The sequence below is a fragment of the Palaemon carinicauda genome, chromosome 14, assembly GCF_036898095.1.
Source record: "Palaemon carinicauda isolate YSFRI2023 chromosome 14, ASM3689809v2, whole genome shotgun sequence".
In the NCBI taxonomy this organism is placed as follows: Eukaryota; Metazoa; Arthropoda; class Malacostraca; order Decapoda; family Palaemonidae; genus Palaemon; species Palaemon carinicauda.
In genome coordinates this window covers 26,138,279-26,165,878 of record NC_090738.1, presented here as the reverse complement: position 1 = coordinate 26,165,878, position 27,600 = coordinate 26,138,279, and the positions used below count along the sequence as shown (strand labels likewise).

The 27,600-nt window shown below is 49.0% G+C and overlaps 1 long non-coding RNA gene and 1 pseudogene across 1 annotated transcript in view; one reads left to right on the top strand and one right to left on the bottom strand.

Annotated features, from left to right (window-relative positions):
- Window positions 1–10,668, bottom strand: part of LOC137653495 (uncharacterized) — a 551,696-nt gene extending 541,028 nt beyond the window's left edge. Inside the window, exon 1 of the long non-coding RNA XR_011046493.1 lies at window positions 10,492–10,668. This is a non-coding gene — a long non-coding RNA (uncharacterized lncRNA). The remainder of the gene's footprint in view (window positions 1–10,491) is intronic.
- A 16,607-nt stretch (window positions 10,669–27,275) lies between these two features.
- LOC137653865 (5S ribosomal RNA) lies at window positions 27,276–27,394 on the top strand (annotated as a pseudogene).
- Window positions 27,395–27,600: the final 206 nt, after the last annotated feature.

Below are 27,600 nucleotides of genomic sequence, written 5' to 3'. Positions count from 1 at the left end.
TTCGAGACTTGGTGGGCCAGAAACTCAATGGTGCGGGTGCCCGAAAGGAGGAAGGTCTCCAGGGCTTTCCTGGTGCTCTCCTTAGATAGATCCTCGGATCGCAACAGGATGTCAAGAGACCCCAGCCAGACGTCCAGCCACGAAGTAGCCTGCATGGCATACTTCGCAACCTTCTCCTGACTTAGGATCTCTGTCGCCGAGAAAGTCACTTGCCGGCTAGAGAGCCTCTCTAGAGGGACTCCCTTGGTAAGCTCTTCCACAGAGTGGTAGAGCTAAGCAAGACTCCTCCATGATCTCAAAGTACCTCCTCTGCTGGATACGAGGAGGAGGGAGGAGCTTGTTGCCAGCAGTGGAACGGCTGGAGGAGGCGAGTTCAGAGAGCTGGCCTTCAACCTTATCCCTGGCACTCTTCACCCCTTGGGACCAGGGCAAAGCCGCACTGGCCTTAGCGGGCTTCTGGGTGCCAAAGACTCGGCCCAGGACCGTGTCCTTGCCCTCACGAGGAGGAATCTCAGGGTCCGGGAACCCGTTGAGATGCCTCATCAAGGTCAGGACCTGCCAGAAGGCATGCTCTGACTCCTGTTGCTCTCCTCCTGGAGAACTGGCAGCAAAGTCTCCCGTTCCCAAAGGCTCTACTTGGGGGGACACATGGACGTTCCCCGCTGGTCTCGTTGGCTCTGGTTGAATCCTAGAAGAAGACTTAGGGATGGTCTTAGAGTCTTTAGGTTCCCTCCTAGGAGGGATACAGGACTCCAATAACGAAGTCTGAGGGCTCTTCTCCGCCCCAACTCGGGACGATTCTCCTGCTCGAGGAGGGGTTTCTCCCATTGGTGTGATGGGAGAACGTCTCACCTCGGTAGACTCCCCTGAGGACGGAAAATCCTCGTCCACAGGAGATGGAGAGAAAGTGAGGGGGGGGGGGAGCCATCCTCAAGGATTTCCTAGGAGCCAGCTTAACCCTGGGAAAAGTTACCACGACTCCTACTCCTCTCTTCCTATTCAGTGGGGTCGGAGCTGCCCTTGATTTGAGGCCTAACTCAGAGAAGGCAGGCTCGACAGCCAGAACGACAGCTCTGATAAGGGACCCAAACCATGGCTGCATACTGACAGATGCTGTGTCAGAGACTCCCTCTGGAGGGAAGGGGATCGGGCGATCCTTCGAAGTAGACACTACAACGGGGCCTGCCTGAAAAGAAAGGGAAGAAGAAGGTTGGTTCCTGGACCTATCTGAAGACTTCCCCTCCTCTTGCGAGCACGCTGGTCTGCGCTTGCGGGGGGGGGGGGGGGACGTGAAGAAGACGACCTGGATGCTCTCGTTCCTGAAGCCTTGCGCGGGGGCTCGCGCTGTGAATCCCGATGGGAATCGTGCCGGGGAATGCGCTGGCGCTCGCACGATGGAATATTCCCTGGTTCGCGCGAGGACGCGTGGTCGAGCGCTGACGAGCAGGAGAGCGATGGCGCACAGGCAAGCGATGGCGCGCAGGCGAGTGATGGCGTGCAGGCGAGTGGGCGTGCTGGCGAGCGATGGCGCGCAGGTGATCGATGGCGCACAGGTGCGCGACCTGGCGAAGGCAGAGGGAGCACAGTAGGAACAACAAGCGTAGTTGCGCACGAAGGTGACTGCTCGTGGGCGCGTGCACAGGATCTCGGAGACCTCTAGAAGAGCGCACAGCAAGGGCTGGAACATGTGCGCGCGACGGTGACTGCGCGCGATGGCGCGCGGGCGAGGGCTGACAAGTGGGCGAGGTACGAGGGCGTGCAGGAGATTGCTGACGAGAAGGCGAAAGTAGAGTCTTCCCTCCTGTGCCCAGATCCAGAGATCGTGGGCGCGCAGGCGAACGCGCAGGTGAAGAGCGCTGGCGAGCTGGAGATCGTGGGCGCGCAGGAGATCGCGGGCACGCATGGCGCGCATCAGGATCAACGGCGAGCAGGAGAGCGCTGGCGCGTACTCTGCAGCAGGAGATCGCTGGCGCGTTGTCCCTGGCACTGGATGTTTCTGGAAGGTAGTCTCAGGAACAGCAGAAACAGCAGGTGAGCGCTTGCGCGCAGGAGAACGTGGGCGCACAGGGGAAACCTGGCACTTAAGGGACTTACAATGTGAGAAAGCCCCTTTTGCCCTGTAGGGACCGGTGCCCGTTGGATAACGGGGTGCGTGGGCGCCCACAGCGCGTCAGCAGTCAGGAACGGAGACGGAAGATCAGCAGGTCTGGCAGGCGAAGGAGATCGCGAACGTTCAGCAGAGAGATCCAGGGATGCAGCTGCAACGGTCACTGCATGGCGAGGAGAATCCTCTACGGGGTACTGCAAAGGCGAAGAACCGAAGAAGCGCCTCCTAACTCCCTTGTCGGGAGAAGGAAGGCCTCTACAGCGAAGAGGAAGACGAGCCTTACATCTGATACGTCCTCTGGGGGCAGCAGGCAAACCATCATCAGTCCTCCGAAGAGGAGTCTCTGTTAATGAACTCCCCCGAGGGGGAGAATCACCTGCAGGAGAGACCGTTGGACTTAGCTCCTCCCTCGAAGGATTTTCGGAGGGGGGAACCAAGCCTTCAGCAACATCAACATCCAAGGCAGAGGTTTGACCTAACTCGTCGGAAGCCTTCGCCACAACAACGTAGATGATAGACAGAGGGTCAACCTCTGCTATCGCCGGCGACTGTTTGACAGCAGCCCCCAACCTGATTATGTCAAACAGGGCTTCCTTGGAGGGCGAACCCTGAAGCCCCAAGGAAGCCCAAAGCTGTAATAAATCATCATTAGACACATAAGAAGAAATAACCTTGCCCGGGGGAGGAGGAGGAGCTGCCTCACTATGGGAGGCAACGCCCTCTCCCGCACCCCGAGGTTGGCGAACACAAGTACGGCCTACGTTACCACTCGACGGCCTCTCGGAAGAGACCGATCGAGTGGGAGCTTCGGAGGAGGTTTGGGCTACGGAAGAAGAGTCCTTGGGATTTTCTCTCTTCAAGGAAACCCTTGAAGGAGAAATATCCCGTTTAGACTTCTTCTTCCGGCGCCGTGAAAACCTCTCCCACTGGGAGGTAGACCCCTCCCTACACTCACCGCATACTTTATTTCTTTCACACCGTTGGCCCCTGCAATAAGGACATAAGGTGTGAGGGTCTGTGTCCACATCCGACATAAACGTTCCGCAAGGGCGGTCAGGTAAGCCAGGAGACTTCCGCATGGTTGAGGCCAACTTCCAAACACACTGAAAAGAGAAAGATCAAAGGCTGTCATAAGCGATGGTGGAAGCAGACACGTCTGATCGTCACCCAAGCCAAAAGCAAAGTGAAGTATTCACAGGTGTGTGAGGGGGGGGGGGGGGAGTAGCAAGCTAACTAGCGAGGGGGTAGTAATCCCTCGTTAAAATTCTAATGGCTCGTCATTCCAGCTACGCCAAAAGTAATACCCATATTAAATAGCGTGGTTTGTATTTCAGTTACGGAACAAATTGTTTTTATGTGGTTTTTATCCCATGAATGAACAACTTTCAGTAACTGTACAGTAAGCTACATGTATACAATGATACTACATACACGGTAAAACTACGGTACGCATAATACGAGTTTTTGCCACACTCACACTTACAAGCAATACGTAGGCCTAAAGTATCGACAAAAGACTGGTGTTCCTATCCAACAGCACTCCCTGATACTGTAGTGTATACAATTGTAATATACGTACACTACAGTACAGCTTAATTAGCTAAAATAATACCTGTGATTTCTGCTTTTGGCAGGTTGACTCCCGCCGTTCAAACTCACTGTATACGTAGCCTATACAGTATATACATTACTACCGTAAAGTACGGTATTTTGTAAGAAATCCCTCGCCTATCATGGTTAATGGGGACCAGAACCGACCGCAATAGGTGAAAAACCGCGAAGTAGGTTCCCTCCCTATTTTTGGAATACGTACATTTTTTTTTGTGTACATGTATATATAATAACAAAGTGTATATTAACCCTATAAATGCATATGTTATCATTAGAACATTAAAGAATCATGTAAATAAATATTAATAATATAAATTATATACTGTACATAAAATAAAGTACTGTACTGTATAAATACTGTAATATAAATACAGTATTTAATAAATTACGTATACTGTATGTACATTTACATTTATACATAAATAATATAAATAGTGTAAGTGTACATGTACATACATATGTAGATATAAATAGTGTACGTGTATATAATGTAGATATGTTTTTAGAACTCTTTTATTCTTATATCTAGATACGTAACTCACCTCTAACATTGACGATGATTTTGATAAATGACGATCTTGATAAATGACGATGAAACACCTGTGCAGTATGATGGAGGTGAAGAAGATGAAAATGATTTACTGCACAGGTTAATGAGAGCTTTACTGCTCCTCAGGTGACGCTTCATCGTCAGTTGATAGAGGCGGTGGATCGTCAACGACAACTTCCAATAGAGCTGGAGAAACTGCAGGAGGTGGCGTAGTGGCTCGGTGGGAAGCTGGAGAGGCACCAAGCGGAGTATCTGATGCTTCTGCAGAAGGTTTTTGGCACACTAGGAACATCGTGATGGGAAGTTGTTGACGTTATTTCATCTGAGAAAAGATGCTCTTGTACAACGCCATTACACCGTCAATACAGTAACTATATTCGATAGCTCTGACCATATTATCATCGATTTCCTGCTCCCTTTGTTGCAGAGCTCTTGCAGGTTGTCCATGGTAAGGCCACATTCTTCAGCTTCGTCGTCGTCGCCGACGTCGGCTGCCTCTTCTTCTTCCTCACTCGCGGATCTTGTCATTTCGACAAGGTCCTCGTCGGTTAGGGGCTCTGAGCGGCACTCGATCAGTGAGTTGACGTCATCTGTCGTCATGTCAGAGAAACCTTCGTTGGCTACTAACCGTGCCAGCCTCACAGCCTCTTCTACGACGGAGTGGTGAACTTAGTCTGGCGTAAATCCCTCATAGTCATGAACAACGTCTGGCCACAATTTTCTCCAACTTGCATTCAATGTTTGCTGTTTCATTTCATTAAGAGCTTTTTCAATGTTGGCCAGGCAGGTTGCAATGTTGTATTCCCGCCAATATCTCTTGAGGCTTAAGTCCTCGTCGCCTTAGTCGATGGAGGAGGTGAGGCCCTCCATCGTGGACCTCGTGTAGAGGGCCTTGAAGGCCTGAATGACCCCCTGATCCATTGGTTGTATGAGGGAAGTGGTGTTGGGGGGCAGGAACTCCACTTGGACCCCGTCATAATACAGATCCGTTGCATGTCCGCCTGCAAAATCCATCAAGAGGAGGATCTTAAAGGGCAGCACATTCTTAGCGAGGTACAGCTTCACCTGTGGGATAAAGCAGTTCACGAACCAGTCGAGTGTGGGCTTTGCTTATCCATGCCTTTTTATTACTCATCCAGTAGATGGGCAGCAAGGATGTGTTTTTGTTTTTCAAAGCCCAAGGATTCATGGACTTGTAAATTAAGCCGGCCTTGAGCATGAAGCCCGCGGCATTCCCGCACATGAGGGTGACGGGATCTTTGTGGGCCTTGAAATCTGGCTTCTTCATTTTGTCCTTGTAAAGGAACGTCTGGGACGGCATTCTTTTCCAGAAGAGGCCAGTCTCATCCATATTGAACACCTACTCTTGGAGATAGCCACCTTCTTTAATTAATTTCAAGAACTCGTCCTCGACGTAACAAAGAGCTGTCTCTTGGTCTGCCGAGGTGGCCTCCCCATACAAAGGAACACTGCGAAGGCCAAACCTCCTCATGAATTTCTCGAACCAGCCCTTGCTGGCAATAAAACCATGTTTTTCTCGTGGGGCAGGATCATCATCTTCGTCGTCCTCGTCGTCTTCGTTTGATTTTCCTTGAGGAACTAGGCTATCATACAGGGTTTTGGCTTTGGTTAAATTCATGTTGGTATCGAGACTAATCTTCTTTTCCCGACACACCGATATCCACATTGATAACGCATTCTCCATTTGCACAATCGTCTTATTACAAGGAGTCACAATATGCTTAGTGTCCTTGGAGAACGTTATTGAGGCAGTTTTACGTATTTTCATTTCATCTTTTTTCCTGTAGCGAACTGTCGATTCATTTACTCCGTAAATGCGGGCAAGAGACGCATAGCTACTGCCTGCCTTAAGCATCTCCAATAATTTCACTTTCTCGTTCACCGTCATCATTTTTCTCTTCTTCTTGGGTTCACTAGAGGATGTAGAGGATGTTTAGGAGCCATTTTTAAGGGTGTCACAAGCACTATTTTACACTAAAAAGCACAATAAAACAGCTAAAAGTTCCATGCGACAAGACGAAGCAACACAAGCGAAGCGAGAGAGAGCAATGAATGCGGTCTCCCTTCGTGGGGCGCACAGCAGGGAGAGATGCTGCGTAAAGCGTCTTGGCGGCTGGGCCAATCAGCTTGCGAGATTCTGGAGCCGAAATGGCAAGTGAATCACAGAGGTGGATTTTGAGTTGCGCACCATCTCCGTGTTGAAACCTGATGATCTACTGTATTCTCTGCCTTCTGCAAGCGCCCGCGTAACTCCACACCATTTTTTCTAATTTTTAATGAATATTTTTGAAAATCCGCGATGCAGTGGGACCGCGAAACGGCAAGGGATTACTGTACAGTACTATACTGAAGTTAGTATAACAACACTAATACAGAATGAATACATAAACACAATAAAAATTAAAAGATAAAATATCAGCAAATATGAAGCATGATGGAACTACAGAACCGTTGACAGTTTTGAGAGTGGGGTAGCGTAATTCTAAACTAAAACACACTGGATATGTACAAATTATTTTAAAAATCATATGATTCTGCACACAAAAGACCGAAGCGCAATATACACACGAGGAGAGACGATGCGAGACTGAGGCCGAGGCAACGAGAGATGGGGTGTTGTGCTCTGTGGAGAGGGAAACGATATAAGGCATGCCCGGGTTTGAAATTGGTGGACCTCAAGCGTACTTAACGTGAAACCGTAAATACATGTTTTGTTTCATTTAGCATGTTATAAGGTTCGCTGAACAGTATTGCGAATGACTGAATCGCCTCAAATAAAACCAGCACGTAACCGAATTCGAGAAGATAGAACCTGCGAATGACTAAATCTGCAAAAATAGAACTAGCAAATGTCTATTAGACCCTAGTAATTTAGTTCAGTAGCGAATGCAATGCTTGATCTTTGTTTAGCTTCTTGGTAAAGAAGATCTACATATATACAAAGTGCGTATAAATGTATTTTAGGTTACAGTACTTTTATCATTTCATCTTTAGCGCTCATAAATTAAGATTTATGCATTTCATAATGTTAAGAACCACTTGCAAGTTATGGTGTCTAGTAATTGTTCATCTTAACAAAGTAACAAAGCCAACAGTGCTTCAGTTGGGAAAAAGTTACACACTAAAACCTTTAGGCTACAGTTCTGAAAGGCTTCGTGAAGTAAAAAAATTTTCCTTCATATGTAGCCCACTTTAGTATTTATATTACTTTCTATTTATGTATGTTTATATTAAATGTACAGTATGTACATATAATGTATATACTAAATTTATTAACAGAAGTTTTTTTGTCCATATTTCATCACAAATGTTCGATGTAGAGGTTGACTTAATGTTCTGTAAAATGGAGTAACACAGATTCTAATTTTGCATTTAATATGTGAGGATGAGCAACTTAAAATCAAAACTGATATACAGTGGTACCTCTACATACGAATTTAATCCGTTCCACAACCGACTTCGTATGTAGAAAATGTTCGTATGTAGAAACGAATTTTCCCATAAGAATACATTAAAATAGGATTAATCCGTGGTTGAGCCCAAAAACCTATGATAACTCCTTAATAAATTACTACACATAATTACACATGACAATATGCACTCTAAATTAGATAATAGACATGTAAAAAAGAATAATGATCAAGAAATAATAAATAAGAAACGGGTTTTTAGCGTCACTTTACCTTAGAGAGTCCAGCGCAGATGTTGTTGGTCTTGCTACGCAGAGAGGAGACGGACGGGCGGCGAGGAGGTAGAGAGGTTGACTACAATAAACGTACACCACCGTAACTTATTCTAACTTACACTAAGTGAACTTTAACCTAACTTAGCTTATTTATTTTTTTTATTTACATATTTTATATTTTTTTTTTACATTTTCTTTTTTTCTTTATGATGATTAATTTTAATCACTTTCACTCTCTCCACTTAAAATTGATTGAATTTTTTCTCTTCACTCTTTGCCGTTTTCTTTGAACCACTTCCATCCTCTTCATCACGAGTTCGCTTGTAGTTTTTTTTAAAGAAGCTATCGATAGAAAGTTGCTTGGTACAGCTTTTCAGAATGTTTCGAAAATAAATTAGGGAAACATCATCAAACTGCGCAACTACACGACAAACCTGCAATTTCTTTGGATGGTATTTGTCGATGAAGTCGACCACGTCTTGATATTTTCCTAACACCTCTTTTATTTGCGCCGAACCTATTGCAAGTTCACTCACACGGACGCCACACTCATGCTTTTCAATAATTCCTTGCTTTACTTCTAAAGAAAGCATTTCCTTATTCCTTTTCTCACCACTACCACTACCACTTGCGAAACTAAGCCTTTTAGGACCCATGATTTACGTAAAATACCGTAAAAGGATGAACGTAAAAAATCACGATTAAAACACAGTTAATAGCAGAACGCACAGGGCACAACCACACGAAGCCGACGAGAACAGAGGAATGTCCCAAGCCACGCTAATTGAGGGTCCCTCCGAGGTAGAAATGCTGCCTTCTATCGGCGGAAATACGAAATACATCCGGCGCTATGAGTACCATCTACGCGTACGGGTATTGCTTACTTCGGGTGTCGAAAAAAAAATTCCGGTGTGGAGTAGGAACGTGTTCGAATTGTACTTCGCGTGTCGAAAAATTCGGATACAACCGGTACGACAAAAACTGCTTACTTTGTGTGTCGAAATAAAATTCGGGTGTAGAGTCGAAAAATTGCTCGAATTTTACTTCGGATGTTGGGAAAATTCGGATGTAGATACGTTCGTGTGTAGAGGTTCCACTGTATGTTGAACCGACGTAATGAAAGGTATTACTGTAATTACATCTCGCCTTTTCTATAGAAGCAACATCGAAAAATTCTAGACTGCAATTTTCCCATTAACAGCATATAGACCTAGTCCTCCCTTGATTTTCTTTCAGAATCTTTCAAATTTAAAACTTTTACATTTCGTTTACCATCAAAGCGGTATACAGTAGCCTCAAAAAAATCAAATTACATTATTATTAAAAAAAAATAAGACAGAAATATCAGTAATCATGGTTTCTTTATAAAATAACAGATTGCCTATTACAATGAGTTGATGATTGGTGTAGGCAACGTCATATTCTGCATATTCTACAATCGATCAGAAAAACACAAAACCAGACCCATATGAAAATTATACTAGTTATCTGGTAGATAACCTTTAAACGTAAACATATTGTAGGCTATAACTTTATCATGAACTACTAAGAGATACCTTAAAATACTATGAGTATGCGCACTGCATCATAGGTCAGTAGAAACATATGCCTTGTTTGGGCTGACGTAACTAAAGGGTGAATATTGGGTGAAACTTTACTCATGCACCATTCAAAGATACTTGGGTATACTATCAATAGGGATAGCCTACAGCATTCTTTATCTGGTCAGGTGAATGATGGTTTGCAAAAAGATGATCCCTTAGGGTAATTTGTCCTAAGATGGGTTAGGGAGGAACGGGAGGGTTCGAGGAATACTTATAACAGTGTGGAGGTAGATTTTATCATACTGTATAACTCCCAATCACCAACAGCCTTTACTACTTACCACAGGCCCAAGTTAAGCGGGGTCTATACGGTTGAACAGTTCGTCGAACCCGTGTTCAACTACAAAATACCCTGTTCATACATTTGAACATCACGTCAAACACGTCTATCGAACCGCGTTCGACAAACCGTTCAACCTTGTAGACCTGACTTAACCTATGGCAATGATTAGGTACGCTACAATTTCTATTACAACATACATAACTTGTATTTACCTTAGCCTATATCTAGTCTTGTCAAGGCTCTCATGACTCATTTTTTGTTCAAAAATAATGAGGACTGAGGTCGTGACCACTTTCCTGAGCTATGGCCATTAATGCACCTCACGCAGTGCACTGCACACATTACTTACGGGTCTTTGCAATGTTCCTTCGCTCCCTAAGCTACACTTGCTCTACATACTTCTAGTTAACTTACATTCCTACTTCCATTATTCCATCTTGCTGTGACGCTGTCCCACCTATAGGCCTATAATTCTTACCTCGTATTGTAACTCTTGAGGTTTTACCCTAGTGCACTTACAGTAGGTGCTGAATAGATATTTTCACCATATCAAGAAATCTGAAAATAAAATTGTTTACGAGCTAAAGGGAAAAAAGATCCTACCATTTTACAGATTAACCTATCTCTTACCTTGGTTTAGGATGAACATCGATCCTAGTGCAGACTATTTCATCCCACAGTGACCCTCACCAAAGGTATCATCGTGATTCTTTGAAAAATTTAAACAAGGGCTCAATTATAATTCACAAATATAATATATGCCGACAATATGCTACAGTGATGAATAAGTTAAATTTGTAGAAGAAGCTCGTTGAGTCGTTTTGTTTACACCAACAGGCCACTAATGGACGGTAAAGACTAAAGAGGAGGTTAGACTTAGAGACCTCAGACATGTTAAAACTTAAGGTGACTTTGATTTCAATAAAACTAATTCATATACCTTTGCTTTGGGGAATTGAAAAATAATTAAAACTTTATTATATATTATAGTTTTCTATAAAACATATCTTATAATTTTTCAAAGTATGTTACTTTGAGTCTTATTTCAAATGTAAATAAATAACTTATATCAAAACATTTAGACCCCAATTCCACGAAGCTGAATATTTTATCAGTAAATAGAACCGCTTCTTATCTGTAACATATTTTGTTATAATAAGTGATTCAATATAACAAAGAATGATCCGTATGTTGTTTTGAATATTCATAATTGTTCATCCAAAAGTACATAATATGTCAATAGAAATCATTATTATTGTTCCTGTGAGTGATATTTGGAAATAAATGATCTACCACACAGAATCAGACAATGCTCTTTGCGGCGTGCCACAGTACTAAAGACCGAAATCCAAATCAAACGAGAAAGTTAGTGTTCAGTTCGTTGTCGTCCTTGTTAATTATTTAGTGAATAGTGACCGTATTTACGATAGTGCATTTAGCGGGAATAATGTAGACTCAAGATCTAGAGCAAACAGTACTTCGGACTAATGAGTAGCCGAGGTAAATACCATGGACTACAGCTTACCTACAATGTAAGTAGCTCAGCCTAGGGTTGGGAAGTAGTTAGGCCTATGGTGTTAATAAGTTTAACCTGTATCAGTATTTTATGTCAGACTCTGTTGGTTACTAGTGGGAGTAGATATATAAACCAAGTGACTTTTAAATATGTTTTTTTTATGCGAATTCTCACATTTCAAGTGATTTTTATATCAAGTCACTGGTGTCAGAAATTGGATTAGCCATGACCAAAACCTAAAAGTAACCCTTTACAAAGTTATCAAAAGTGCTTTAAACATCAAAATAGAGTACGAAAACCACAATACACCAAGGAAACAAACCTAGGAAAATCCCTCAAGGTTCCCCACCTAACCTAACGTAGGATACCTTGCCCATACCTACTTGGGTTTGTGGTTGTGCCCACTGGAAAGCCCTTGTGATAATGTATCGTAACCTCAAGGTATTGGGTAGCTATTACCTAAATAGGATATGTCTTCTTACCTTAACTTAAATGTCTTACCATGTTTGAGGAGCAGAAAGATTGTTAATTTGCCGATGATTATATTGAGAATGCAAGGTTAATACAGTTCAATAGCCCCAGTTGTGGAAGAAAAAGGAGTTAATTAATGTAATGAAAAAGATATTTTTACAACTCAAAATGTTTTTTTTTTTCTTTTATCTTTTTAGAAAAGGTTCCATTGTAATCATAAACAGAGAAGGAACACTAGCGCCTACAGTCTAATTATGTAGAGCCTGTGTCTGGCCAGAAGGACCAGACAATTAAAAAAAAATAGCATATGCAGTATATGATGATTTATTTCTAGCCAAATACATAGACCATATATTTTTCTAACCATGAATGATAGCGCAAACCAAATGTTCATGAATTTTCCTACCATTCCATATGAAAACAATTATGGGTAACACCAGTGGGTAACCGGCGTTCTTCCTACATGTTATATAAACCTTCGACCTTAATGGGAGTATAACTTCAGGGGAACGGGAAACACCTATTAAGCTTATTAACAAGGTAAACAGATGACTGCTGGGTCACCCAGGAGGTTTAACCTTCACTTTGACTTTGGCTGGTGAAGAGCACTACGCTGACATACTTTTCGGCATCCTCGTTTGGCTGTTTTAATTATTTGCTTTTTCTAGCATTTTGAATATTGGTAATGTCGGAGGATTTTTACAAGGGATTTGCAGTTTTCCCCATTAACTGTACAGTAACAAAATTTTCCGTGTACATATAAATGAAATAAACCCACAATCTACGACAAATTTAATTTATTTTGAGCTTTTGAAGGGACCATCTCCCCTCCTCTTTAAAAAACAAATGAGTTATAGTTTTTAAATATAAAACTTACCCGCTGGTTATATAAGAATGGCTAAAACCCCTGGACGCCCCGGCAGAAAATTCAAAATCTCGCGCGGCTTATCGCTGATATGCCAGGTGTACACTAGCGCCCTCGCGGTACTACAGGTAGAACTATACCAAACCACTTCAGATCTGTACTATTGGAAATTCTCTCTTGTTTTCTTACTCTGTTTGGACGTTATTTGGTGATGTATTAACCTTTTTTGAGTTTGGGTTTTCGCTTATTTGTTTTATTTGATCTGTGATCACATATTTATAACTTAAAAGGAAGGATTAGAAGGTTTTTCAACCTATTTTAAACCTCACGAAAGCCTAAGGGCGGGATGTAAATATCTCGTCCATTGATGACGTCACAGCCTTATCCGTAGGCTAAAAGTCTGTCTTGCTTTTTTACAAAGAATGATAAGTGAATACTTTCTTTTGAAGTATTAAGTTATAAATTAAATTAAAGGATTGTTATTTTAAGAAAATTTTATCCTTTTAATAATTTTTGTTTAGATAATCTTCAATTTGTTTGCAAAGATTAACTAGCGTTCAGTTTATTTTTGTTACGCAGTTGTCAGTATCGTTACAATATTACAATGTTTTGTAGCGATTTTTATGAATAGTATATTCTTCTTACATCTCAAGTTTTTAAGTTGTACTAAATAAAAGGAACATTTTATTTTGCAATTAATTGGTCCTTTCAGTATTTTTCCTTAGTCAGAGATTAAAGGAAGTTACAGTTCAGTTAATGTTTATACGATGCAGTATTCTTTACAATCTATGTAGCGCACAATTCTATGTATCGTTGTTTACTTGGTGGTTTTTGGATTACTAAAATTGTTCGTATATTAATTGTAGATGTTCCCATGGGTACGGGTGATAATTCGCCTTTTATTGGAACCCCTTAATTTAAGGGTTTATTTTAATTTATAAATGTATCTATTAAGGTAATATTTGATATTTTGTTGCATTATATGGGATTCAGTGACTTTTGCATTCCCATTCAAACCATTGACAGAATTGTAAGTCTCTCTCTACGGAGTTCATTTCATTTGAGAGAGCGTATACTTTGGTTTTCAGATAATTGTGAAGATATCTTTTTACCAAAGAGTAAAATGCAAATTGTTCCGTAACCGAAATACAAACCACGCTATTTACATTGGGTATTACTTTTGGCGTAGCTGAAATGACGAGCCATTAGATTTTAACGAGGGTTTCCTACCCCGCGCTAGTTAGCAGGGATAGGGGGAGGGGTAGCTTGCTACCCCTCCCTCCCTCACACACCGGTGAAATGTCCCACTTCACTTTTGGCTCGGACAATGGACAGACGTCTCTGTCTTCGTCCTCGCTTGGCAGCCATTATTTGTTTTGTCTTTACTTAATCACTTACTTTTCTTTTACTCAATATATATGTAAACATTTTTTGTGTTTATGTATATATTTGAGTATAGAAATCAGTAAGTTTCCTTTTCAGAGTTTGTGCTTGTGTGTGTAGTGTACGATATCTCCATGGAGCCCTCGGCAGTTAGGGCACCACGGTGTAATATTTTTGGGTCGCGATCGAGTTTGACTACGGTCTTTCTCTCTCTCTTTTGAGGTCGTTCACCCTTTACTACGTTACCTTTACTACGTCTGAGTAGCTTCCTTCCCGTGTGGGTGGGGTTGCTACGCCGTACGTTTTGTCTCAATTAGTTTATGAATCTAATTGTATTTGTTGATTTTTCAGCTTTTGTAGAACGATTCCTTTCGGGGTTTTCGTTCTTTATTTAGTGTTCATTCATTTTTAAATTACATAATTACATAATTATAATTGTTATAATTCTGTGTTGGTTACAGCTCTCCTTCCGTGAGTGTAAGTGGTTGTGAGGGCACGTGCCTGTTGTGTAATTCTTGTGTTCTTTTCCCTCGGGATTCCTCTTCAGAGCCTTCGCGGGGGAATGAATGTTAACTAATGATTTTTGTTTTTATTTTTCACAGTTACCGATCTAGTTCGTTTCTGTAATGTGACAACGGAGTGAGCTGTCTTGTTGAGGCATGGGGATTCGGCTGTTGCTGCCTCCCCTATAGATCTTCGTCAGGGGCGTGTCTCCTTCTCCTGGAAGTACTCCCGTGACGATTGACAGCTCTCCAGTTCATTTTAGAACTCTCAGGAGGCTCGCCTCCTTGGGTGGGTAACTTTCCTTCCGAGGGAAGTTTTCCTGTCCAGGCTTGAGTTTTTTCTCCTTTGGGGGGTTCTCCTCTTGCCTTTATTTCGTGCGACTATGCTCTTGGTGCTGAGCGGTCGCACCTGCAGTTTCGCTCAAGGGGCTGGGCAACTGCAGGAGCCCCTCTTCGGAGGATTGCTCTTTTTAGGTCACTGGCTGACCCGTCTCTTCTATGAAGTGTTTCTCTTTTGTTCGCGAGGGAGTACACTCATAGAGACTCCTCTTCGGAGGACTCTTCTGCTGTTGTTGCTGTTGGCCGCCTTCGCTATAAGGCTCACCGTCCGCTACGTCGTAAGGGCCTCCCGTCTCCCTATAAGGGTGCTAAGAGGCGCCTTTTTGAATCTTCTCCGTATGCAGCCTGCAGCTCCTACCTCCTTAGATCTCTCCGGGGATCGATCTCCAACGCCTTCTTGACCTTCCGCCCCTGGTGCAGATGGACAGCAGTCTGACCTCGTCATCCGACGGGCAACAGTCCCTTTGGGGCAAAGGGTTGCCTCACACGGTGGGTGCTTCCCTTGCGTGTCAGGGTTCCCCTGCACGCCCTTCTGCAGTGTTAGCGCACAGGCGCTCTCCTGCTCGTCAGTCTCCTGATTATCATCGCCCCACTGCTCGCCAGCGCTCTCCTGAGGACTCCGAACATCCTGCTGTTCCTGTTGTGCGCCCTGCGTGCCATCGGTCTCCTGAGCGCTCTAGATCTCCTGCCCGTCAGAGCGCACCTGCACTTCCAGTTCCTGATACGCGCCCACGTTCACCCGCGCGACCTAGAACTTCGGTTCAGGTCTTGGACGGACAAGGACTCTTCTTCTCCTCGCCCTTGCGATCCGGCTCGTCAGCCTGCTCCAGCGCAGCAACGCTCGCGGTCGCCTACGCGTGCTTCTAAGCTACTGTACGCACAGGTTTCCACGCATCGCCCTTCTGCTCGCCAGCGAACACCAGCGACCACAGACGCGTCAACGTTCGCCTGCTCGTCAGCGATCTCCTGCGCGTCAACGATCCCCAGCGCGTCAACGATCCCCAGCACGTCAGCGATCTCCTGACCGCCCGCGCTATCGATCTTCCACGCGTTTCAGGTCCCCTGGACACCATCAGTAGCGATCTAGCGCTCGCCTGCTGTGGACCACGATCTCCGGTAGCTGAGTCTTGCCGTAGATCTTCCTCCTGCTCGCCAGCGCTCACCTTTACTTCTGTCCTTCAGCTTTCTTCAATCGCCAGCGCACATCTGCGCGCCCTTTCCTGCCACGCACCAATGGGCGCCAGCGGTTTTTTCCTGACCGTCCAGGATCGCCTGATTGACAGCTCGCATCAGCGCTCATCTTCCTGATGCACCTGCGCGCCTTCTGATTAGCGCGATGCGTGCTAACCATCCCTAGTCTCTTATGCGTCAGCGATCTCCTACGCGCCCGCGCGATTCTTCGCCTGCGCGCTAGCGTTTTGTTAACGCACCACCGCTCGCCAACGCGCCGTCGCTTGCCAACGCGCCATCGCTTGCCGACGCGCCTTCACTCGCCTACGGGCCATCGCTCGCCAAGACGCGCCATCGCTCGTCAACACGCCATCGCCCGCCTACGCGGCATCGGTCTCCCGACCGCCTGTGCGCCCACGTGCCTGCGCTCGCCCGCGCGCCTGCGCGACCACACGCCCACGTGCCCGCGCGACCGCACGCCCACGTGCCTGCGCAACCACGTGCCCGCGCGACCGCACGCCCACGTGCCCGCGCGTCCGCACGCCCACGTGCCTGTGCACATGCGCTCCAATGTTCACCCGCTCGCGAACCAACGGTATTCTATCGCGCGAACCAACGTTGTTCCATTGCGCAAACCAACGGTGTTCCATCGCGTGAACCAACGGTGTCTCATCGCGCGAGCGCCAGCTCGATTCCTGCAGTAAGCCATCGCTTGCCTACGTGTCGTCGCTCGCCTGTGAACTGTTGGATTCCGACCGCCAGCTCTCACCCTTCCAACCACGCTCGCCCTCCTTCTGCGCTCCCTCGCGCACTTTCGTCTGCGCTCCCTCGCGCACTTTCGTCTGCGCTCCCTCGCGCACTTTCGTCTGCGCTCCTGCGTGCCCGCGCACGGACGCTTCCACGTTCGCCCACGCGTGAACCATTAATTTACCATCGCCCGAGCGCTAGGGCGATTGCGACCGCGATTCCCGTCGGGGTTTCGCAACACAGCCAGCCTGGCGAGTCTTCTGGAGCTCGTATTTCCAGAACACGGTCTCCACCCCGTAAACGCGAGCATGGCTCGTGCTAGAGCAGGAAGAATCTTCAGGGAGGTCTGTGCAACATTCTTCTTTCCAGAACCTGGGTTAGTCCTTTCTCTTCGTTATTCCCTGGAGGGGTCTTGCCAGGGAGTTTTCCTTTCGAGATTTCTCCGTCGGGCAAGGGGTGACTGGTTTAGCCCTTCCTCTTCACCTCTCGTGGAAGGGGCTTACCAGGCCTTTCCCTCCTTGGTTGCGACCCAAGGTTTTGTACCAGGAAGCCCCAGGAAGACCTTGGTTACTTTCCTCCTCTCGGGCTCAAGCACCTTTGCCTTCCGTCGCCAAGTTTCGAACTTGCGGGCAACCTTGATGTTGGAGCATCTAGACGCAGTGTCCGAGGGCTTCCTCTCGGGTGTCTCATCCGTGAATGTCAACAAGCTCAGACGCTCTCCCATCCTTGGGAAGAGCTTGTTTTGAGCCCAAGGACGGAGAAATGGTGGACTGTTGTTGGTCGAAGGAAGTCGAATTCCGTTTTCACTCCTCCAAGGCGCTTACTTCCAGACCCTGCAGGCCTCTGACGCCTCTTCATTCAGCCTCGTCAGCCTAAGTTATCGGAACCGGCTACGGCAGCTAAGACAAGGTGTACAATAGCAGTCCCCTCCTGTCAGGGACAGGTAGCACGGGAGACTCTCCCGGGGGGGCATAATCCTAGAGGGACCGGCAAGTTCACAAACTCTAGGATTGGCAATCCCCCTTGCAGGTCTCACTCTGGGGGGATGCCTAAGGTTACTCGTCCGGATAACAGCCTCCCGATGCCGATTCCTGCTTGATCTCCGTGATCAGCCAAGGATATCGCGCCTCGCTCTTACCATCTCTCCTTCGCTGTCAGCGAATCCAGTGTCACTGAGCCTCTATGCCATGGGGTCGGCAAGAGGTTTGCCCATTGGGCAGAAGGATCCATGCCTTAGGAGAAGGTCCTCCATAGGATCGTCGACGGCTTCCCTCCCGGCTTCTTCAGTCGATCCTTTCTTCTGGGAAAGCATCTGAGTCGGGAGTTCCGTCGTCGATCTCTCAGCTCTGATCAAGTTTGTTGAACAAACTTCATCCAGCGTGGAACAGCAGAGTCGATCAGACTGGTATCGAGGCTGCAGGACTCCTTAGGCCCTGGATCGGGAGGACGGGTACTTCCAGGTTCCATTCCATCCATCTTCCAGGAAGCTCTTGGAATTCAGCCTAGACTACAGGTGTTCCTGCTTAAGATGCAGTGTGGCGATCCCGCCGCGGCATCACAGGTTTTTCCCCAGAGAACTCTCCCTGCTTTCCTCATGGCCGCTCAGGAGCAGGCTTCCGCCTCCTTCGCTTTATGGAGGTCTGGTCAACTCCGGTAGGCTCGGTTTCGACCTTCTTCGACACCGGGACAAGCTTCCGGGACTTTACCAAGAGTGAGGGATCATGGTAATTTGCTAGGAGCCTTCTCTACTTCTGCCTCAACATCTGGAGTATCTAGCCATCATATTGAGTCAACGGCCATACCACGTTGAAAACACCACTTCTCGTCTAATCAGCGAAGTTAAGCAACGTTGGATGGGTGACCGCCTGGGAACACCAGATGCTGTTGACTCCTTCTCCGAGCCTTCCCTTCAGTTGACTGTGGCAAGGCTGAGGAGAGTCGCAGTTCCTGTTCTCAGTCAAGGAGAGCTTTCAGCCCTATCTTGGAACGTTTCCTGGGTCTCTTTTCCTCATTGACCCGTCTAGTTCCGAATGGTCGCTTCAGGATAAGTTCCCTGTGAGGCGGCCCAAGTTCCGGTGGTATCCAAGCAACGATTAACCGGACTTTCTGGTCCCTATGGGACCTGCGGAACGTTTAGACCGGCAATGGGTTGACCTATGGAACCTCTTGCATGGGAGTGGATATTCTCGTCATTTCCCCACATTTGATGCTGTTTTCGGACTCGTCAAAGAAAAGGGGGGGGCGGTCATGTTCCGGTTCAGGCCTATGGTTAGGACCTGAAGGGTACCTCCCCATCATTCAGGCAGGCTTAGGGGCCGTAGTCTGGCCCCTCTACAGATCCTACAGATCCTGCCGAGTCGCTCCGTGCGCGACGACTTCATGGTACTGGCGTATTCCAACCAGCAGGGAGGCGCATTTTTATACTTTCGCATCTTGCAGTAGAGATACTGAGATGATCCGAGGTCCTCTCAATACCACTATCGGCTCGCTCATTCCGGGCAGAGGAATGTTCTCTCCGACTATCTGAGCAGAGCCTCACAGATAGAGAGTACCTGGGGGTCTTTGGCCTATAGTAACTAGCAAGTCCTGGCCTGGGGGACCTGATCACGACAGCCTGGAACTTCAAGCTTCCGCTGTTCTTCCCCCCAGTCTCAGACCCCAAGACTCTTTGGCAAGATGCTTTCCGGTGACGGTGGGACAACATCGACGCCTACGTCTTCCCACCATTGTTGTCTGTTGAGAATGGGTCTCAACAAGACCAGGTTGTCTGTCAACCTTTCGATGGCCCTGAGAGCTCCACTGTGACTATACGCAGAACGGTTTCCGGACCTTCTGCTTCCCCTGACGGAACTCCCGGGAGAGCTTCTTCCACGACACAGGCTACTCAAACAACCACACTACAACATCTTTCATGAGCCGTTGCATTGCTTCGACTTCACGCCTGGAGATACTACGCCGTCCCCTCAAGAAGAGACAACCCGCTACAGTCGCGGAGCGGAGGTCGCGTCATCTGCGATAGTCATCCGCAGGGGTCTACCAGGCGAAGTGGAGAGTCTTCTGTGGTTGGTGTCGTGGGAGAGATACCTCTTCCCTTGAGGCCTTTTTCTCCAGCAATAACGGAGTTATTGCTTTTCGGCGGGAGGAAACTCTTTTCCGCTCTCGGCAGTGAAGCCTATCGCTCAACCTTTCTCTGGCCTTCAGGCTGAAAGGAATAGACTTTTTCCTTCCCGCTGGACCTTTCTCGCTCATGCGAAGCTGCGAACGTCCCTGCCCCCAGTCGGAGTGAGACCTCCTCCATGGAGCATGGTTCGGACTCTTTAGTCCCTTAAGAGATCTTCTCAAGAACCAGTACGTCAGGCCTCTGATCGTATTCCGTCTTGGGGGACGGTGCTCCTGCTCACTCTGGCCTCGGCCAGTGTGTAAGCAATCTTCATGGTCTCGTACGACTCCGCCCTTTCAAGAGAATAGGGGAAGGCAACATTCAGGTTCGCTCCTGAGTTGTTTTCTAGACTCAGAATCTTGGAGTCCCGGACCTTCGGTTCGACTCCTTCAAGATTTCGAGTCTCCGTTCTGTATCAGATGACCCAAACCTTCTTGCCAGTAAAGGAATCGAGGGGTTATCTTTGAGAACAGCTGCAGTTTGTCCTCACGTGCAAGCCGGTTTGGGAGCACAGGGAGGACACAGGGGAGAGTCACCAGTATACCTCTTCAGCTCGGACTCAAGGGCATTCATCTTGACCTGAATCCAGACCCTCCCCCGTCACGTCGCCCTACAACACGATGTCGGATACATCGCAACGTCCCTCGCCTTCGAGTAGAACTACTCTGTGACGCAGGTGCTACAAGCTGGAGTCTGGAAGCATCTAATGACCTTCGCACCCCGCTTCCTGCAGGACGTGACCCACAGGAGTATCGATATGTTTCTATCGCTCTGTGGTGGCTACACAACAGCTGGTCTAACCTCAGGCTCCTTTTTGGACAGGTAGCAGAAGGTTGAGGGCATTGTTATCAGGTTTTAGACTGCATGAACGAAAGAAGTATGTCTGGCCCTTACTTCTTTCTTCATCGTCCCCTCTACTGGGGAAGCAGCATCCTGGTCTTTGCATAGCTGACCTCAAACCTCTGCAGGTAAACCATGCTTCCTTGTGTTCCGAGTATTGAGTCAATACTGTCGCGTCCCCCATACCCTGACGAGGTGGTATTGGGAACGTCCTAACCCAGAGTTCCTTCTGGAACTCCAGGTCAACTGCCTAGGACGGGTCACACTTTCTTCCTTCACACACAAGCTTATGTAGGCCACACGTTTCCTTGCGGAGCAAGGAACTTGTGAGGTGCAGGGACTCCTTTTCTCGAGTGCGACTCACTCGGATTCTGAGTCCCCGGGTAAAGCCAAAGCCAGTATGGCTGGGGACTTTCCACCCTTCCTAAGGGGTAAGTCACCCAATGTAAATAGCGTGGTTTGTATTTCGGTTACGGAACAAATGACAAATTCGAAGATAATTTGTATTTTTCCTAACCATACAAACCTTAGCTATTTACACATATTTGCCCGCCAGCCCTGTCCCCCAAGACAAGTCCTACCTCTAAGTGAAGTGAGACATTTCACCGGTGTGTGAGGGAGGGAGGGGTAGCGAGCTACCCCTCCCCCTACCCTTGCAAACTAGCGCGGGGGTAGGAAACCCTCGTTAAAATCTAATGGTTCGTCATTTCAGCTACGCCGAAAGTAATACCCAATGTAAATAACTAAGGTTTGTATGGTTAGGAAAAATACAATTGTTCCGTTACCGAAATACAAACCATGCTATTTACATTGGGTTTACCTTTTAGCGCAGCTGAAATGGCGAGCCATTAGAATTTAACGAGGGTGTATTATCCCTGCGCTAGTTAGCGGGGGGGGGGGGGTAGGGGAGTGGTAGCTAGCTACCCCTCCCCCCCCTCACACACAGATGAATGCTCACTTTCACTTTTGGCTCGGACTGTGACAGACGTCTCTGTCTTGGTCCTCTCTTGGCAGCCATTGTTTGTTTTGTCTTTACTTAATCGCTTACTTTTCTTTTACTCAGTATATATGTAAACATGTTTTCATGTTTGTATATATATTTGAGTATAGAAATCAGTAAGTTTCCTTTTCAGATTTGTGTGTGTAGTGTACGATTTCTACGTGGTGTCCTCGGCAGTTAGGCCACCACGGCGTAATTTTATGGGTGGCGATCGAGTTTGACTTCGGTCTTTCTCTCTCTCTCTCTCTCTTGAGGTCGTTCACCCTTTTACTACGTGTTACTACGCCCTTGTAGCTTCCTTTCCGTGTGGGGGGGTTGCTACGCCGTAAGTTTGTCTCAATTAGTTTATGAATCTAATTGTAGTTGTTTTTTTTCAGCTTGTAGAATGATTCCTTTCGGGGTTTCGTTCTTTCTTTAGTGTTCATTCATTTTTAAATTACATAATTACATAGTTTCATAATTATAATTGTTATAATTCTGTTTTGGTTACAGCTCTCCTTCCGTGAGTGTAAGTGGTTGTGAGGGCACGTGCCTGTTGTGTAATTCTTGTTTCCTTTCCCTTGGGATTCCTCTTCGGAGCCTTCCCGGGGGAATGAATGTGTACTAATGATTTTAGTTTCATTTTTTTACAGTTACCGATCTAGTTCGTTTCTGTAATATGGCAACGGTGTGAGCTGTCTTGTTGAGGCCTAGGGATTCGGCTGTTGCTGCCTCCCCCCTTGTATTTTCGTCAGGGGCGTGTCTCCTTCTACTGGAAGTACTCCCGTGACGACGGACAGCTCTCCAGTTCATTTTAGAACTCTCAGGAGGCTTGCCTCCTTGGGTGGGTAATTTCCCTTCCGAGGGAAGTTTTTTCCTGTCCAGGCTTGAGTTTTTCTCCTTTTGGGGGGTTCTTCTCTTGCCTTTTTTTCGTGCGACTATGCTCTTGGTGCTGAGCGGTCACACCTGCAGTTTCGTTCAAGGGGCTGGGCAACTGCAGGAGCTCCTCTTCGGAGGATTGCTCCTTTTAGGTCACTGGCTGACCAGTCTCTTCTACGAAGTGTTTCTCTTTCGTTCGCGAGAGAGTACACTCATAGAGACTCCTCTTCAGAGGATTCTTCTGCTGCTGTTGCTGTTGGCCTCCCTCGCCGTAAGGCCCACCGTCCACCTCGTCGTAAGGGCCTCTCATCTCCCTATAAGGGTGCTAAGAGGCGCCTTTTTGAATCTCCGTTTGCAGCCTACAACTCCTTTTTCTTGATCTTCCGCCTTGGTGCAGATGGACAGCAGTCTGATCTCGTCTTCCGACGGGCAATGGTCTTCCCGACGGACAACGGTCTTCCAACGGACATCAGTCTCCCGGCGGACAGGCTACGGTCTTCCGATGGACATCTGTCTCCCGACGGACAACGTTCCCTTCGGGGCAAAGGGTTGCCTCCCACGGGGGTTCTTCCCTGGCGTGTCAGGGTTCCCCTGCGCGCCCTTCTGCTGTGTTCTCTCCTGTTCCTTCTCAGTGTTAGCGTACAGGCGCTCTCCTGCTCATCAGCGCTTCCTGATCGCTAGCGCTCTCCTTTCGCCAGCGCTCTCATGATGATCATCCCTGCTGTTCCTGTTGGTTCCTGTTACGCGCCCTGTGCGCCCACGTTCGCCCTCGCGATCTAGAACTTTGGTTCAGGTCTGGGTCAAGGACTCTTCTTCTTTGCGCAGGCTTCCACGCGTTGCCTTCTGCTCGCCAGCGATCATCAGCTCGCCAGCGATCATCAGCTCGCCAGCGATCATCAGCTCGCCAGCGATCACCTGCTCGCCAGCGTTCACCTGCTCGCCAGCGCGCACAGGCGATTTTAGTATCGCCTATTCAACAGCGTTCTACACGTCAGCGATCACCTCTCTCTCGGCGATCTCTGGATCGCCCACGTGTGTTACAGCCGGCACGCCAACGTTCTCCGACACTTCTGAAGGAACATGGTTCGCCAGCTACTAGCTCGCATGCTGCTCGCCATCGCGCGATCGCCCACCTGTGCATGCTGCTCGCCATCGCGCGATCGCCCACCTGCGCATGCTGCTCGCCATCGCGCGATCGCCCACCTGCGCATGCTGCTCGCCATCGCTCCATCGGCCACCTGCGGATGCTGCTCGCCATCGCGCGATCGCCCACCTGCGGATGCTGCTCGCCATCGCCCACCTGCGGATGCTGCTCGCCATCGCGCGATCGCCCACCTGCGGATGCTGCTCGCCATCGCCCACCTGCGGATGCTGCTCGCCATCGCCCACCTGCGGATGCTGCTCGCCATCGCCCACCTGCGGATGCTGCTCGCCATCGCGCGATCGCCCACCTGCGGATGCTGCTCGCCATCGCGCCATCGCCCACCTGCGGATGCTGCTCGCCATCGCGCCATCGCCCACATGCGCATGCTGCTCGCCATCGCGCCATCGCCCACCTGCGCATGCTGCTCGCCATCGCGCCATCTCCCACCTGCGCATGCTGCTCGCCATCGCGCCATCGCCCACCTGCGCATGCTGCTCGCCATCGCCCACCTGTGGATGCTGCTCGCCATCGCGCGATCGCCCACCTGCGGATGCTGCTCGCCATCGCGCGATCGCCCACCTGCGGATGCTGCTCGCCATCGCGCCATCGCCCACCTGCGGATGCTGCTCGCCATCGCGCCATCGCCCACCTGCGCATGCTGCTCGCCATCGCGCGATCGCCCACCTGCGGATGCTGCTCGCCATCGCCCACCTGCGGATGCTGCTCGCCATCGCGCGATCGTCCACCTGCGCATGCTGCTCGCCATCGCGCGATCGCCCACCTGCGCATGCTGCTCGCCATCGCGCGATCGCCCACCTGCGCATGCTGCTCGCCATCGCGCGATCGCCCACCTGCGCATGCTGCTCGCCATCGCGCGATCGCCCACCTGCGCATGCTGCTCGCCATCGCGCGATCACCCACCTGCGCATGCTGCTCGCTATCGCTCGCCAACGCGTCAACATGCCACAACGCGCCATTGCCAACCTGCGCGTTAGCGCTCACCAGCTCACCACCGATCGCCTGTTGATCCATATCGCCAGCGGTCTTCCTTGCCCGCACGGCAGCACGTTAACTCGCCATCGCGCTAACGCTTGCGTTCGCCGCCTCGGACTCGCGCTCATTCACCTGCCCTCCCTCGCGACCGTTTGCCTGCTCGCCCGCGCGACCGTTCACCTTCGCAACCGTTCGCCTGCGCGACCGCTCGCCTGCGCGACCGCTCGCCTGCGCGACCGCTCGCCTGCGCGCCCGCGCGACCGTTCGCCCACATGCCCACGTGCCTGCACGTCTACGCTCATGCGCGTCCGCGCACATGCTCTCCAATGTTCGCCCGCGCGCGAACCAACGGTATTCCATCGCGCGGACGGACGGTGTTCCGTCGCGCGAACCGACGGTGTTCCGTCGCGCGAACCGACGGTGTTCCGTCGCGCGAACCGACGGTGTTCCGTCGCGCGAACCGACGGTGTTCCGTCGCGCGAACCGACGGTGTTCCGTCGCGCGAACCGACGGTGTTCCGTCGCGCGAACCGACGGTGTTCCGTCGCGCGAACCGACGGTGTTCCGTCGCGCGAACCGACGGTGTTCCGTCGCGCGAACCGACGGTGTTCCGTCGCGCGAACCGACGGTGTTCCGTCGCGCGAACCGACGGTGTTCCGTCGCGCGAACCGACAGTGTTTCTTCGCACGAACGTCGGCTTAATTCTTGCAGTATCCATTGCTCGTCTATGGGTTATCGCTCGCCGACCACCAGCTCTCGCCCTTCCTACCACGCTCGCCCTCATTCTGCGCTCCTTCGCTCACCTTCGTTTGCGTTCCTGCGTGACCGCGCATGGGCGCTTCCACGTTCGCCCACGCGCAGATCTTTGAATTACCATCGCGCGAGCTCCAGGGCGATTGCGACCACGATTCCCATTGGGGTTTTCGCAGCATGGCCAGCCTGGCGAGTTCTTCTGGAGCGTATTTCCAGAACACGGCCTCACCCCGTAAACGCAGAGCATGGCACTTGCAAGAATAGGAAGAAACTTCAGGGAGGTCTGAGCAACACTCCTCTTTCCAGAACCTGGGTTAGCCCTTCCCCGTCATTCCCTGGAAGGATTTTTGGTGGGGGGGCTTTCCGTTCGAGATTTCTCCATCGGCCAAGGGGTGACTGCTTACCCCTTCCTCTGGGGGCTTACCAGGTCCTTTCCCTCCTCGGTTACGGCCCGAGGTTTGGTTCAAGGAAGCTACAGGAAGATCATGGGTACTTTCCTCCTCTCGAGCTCAGGCACCTTGGCCTTTCGTCGTTAAGTATCTAACTTGCGGACAAGCTCGATGTTGTACCATCTGGACGCGCTGACTGAGGGCTTCCTTCGGGTGTCTCATCTGTGGAGGTCGACGACCTCAGACACCCTTCCATCCTTGAGAAGAGTTTGTTTGTGCCCAAGGACAGAGACTTAGACAGCGGCTGTGCGGAGGAAATCAACTTCCGTTTTCACTCCTCCAAGGCGCTTTCTTCCAGACTCTGCAGGGCTCCAGCGCCTTTTTCTTTCAACCACGTCGGCCTAAGTTATCGGCTACGACAACTGGGACAAGGTGTCCAACTGCAGTTTCCTCCTGTCAGGAACAGATGGCACGGGAGGCTCCCCCGGGGGGGCATAGTCCTAAAAGGAGCGGCAGAGTTCACGAACTCTAGGATTGCAGGTTTCTCGCCGGGAGGATGCTTAAGGTTACTCATCCGGATGACAGCTTCCCGATGCCCATTCCCGCACAATCTCTGTGATCAGCCAAGGATATCGCGCCTGCCGTCTCTGTCAGCGAATTCAGTGTCTCTGAACCTCTATGCCATAGCGTCGGCAAGAGTTGCCCGGTTGGGCAGAATGATCCATACCTTAGGCGAAGGTCCTCCATAGGATCATCGACGGCTTCACCCCCGGCCTCTTCAGTCGATCCTTTCTTGTAAGGAAGGATCTGAGAGGGGAGTTCCGTAGTCGACCTCTCAGCCCTGAGCAAGTTTGTCGACAAACTTCGGCCAGCGTAGAACAGCAGAATCGATCAGACTGGTAACGAGGCGACAGGACTCCTTAAACTCTGGATCGGAAGGACGGGTACTTTCAGTTTCCATTCCATCCATCCTCCAGGGAGCTCGTCGAATTCAGCCTAGACTGCAAGTATTCCTGCTTATGATGCAGTATGGCTATCCTGCCGTGGCATAGCAGGTTTTTTTCCCCAGAGAACTCTCCCTGCTTTCCTCATGGCCGCTCAGGTGCAGACTTCCGCCTCCTCTGCTTTTTGGAGGGCTGGTCAACTCCGGTAGGCTCGGGTTTGACCTTCTTCAGCGCCGGGACAAGCTTCCGGATGCTTACCATGAGTGTGGGCTCATGGTATTTTGCTTGGAGCCTTCTCTTCTTCTGCCTCAACATCTGGAGTATCTGGCCATGATATTGAGTCAACGGCCTTACCACGTTGGAAACCCCGCTTCTCGTCTGTCCAGCGAGGTTAAGCAACGTCGGTTCTGGTCGGTACTTGGATGGGTGACCACCTGGGGACGCCAGATTCTGTTGCCACATCCTCCGAGCCTTCCTTTCAGTTGACTGTGGCAAGACTGAGGAGAGTCGCAGTACCTGTTCTCAGTCAAGCAGAGCTTTCAGCCCTACCTTGGAACGTTTCCTAGTCTCCTTTCCTCATTGACCCGTCTATAGTCCGAACGGTCCCCTCAGGATAAGTTCCATGTGGGGCGGTCCAAGTTCCGGTGGTTTCAGGCAACGTTTAA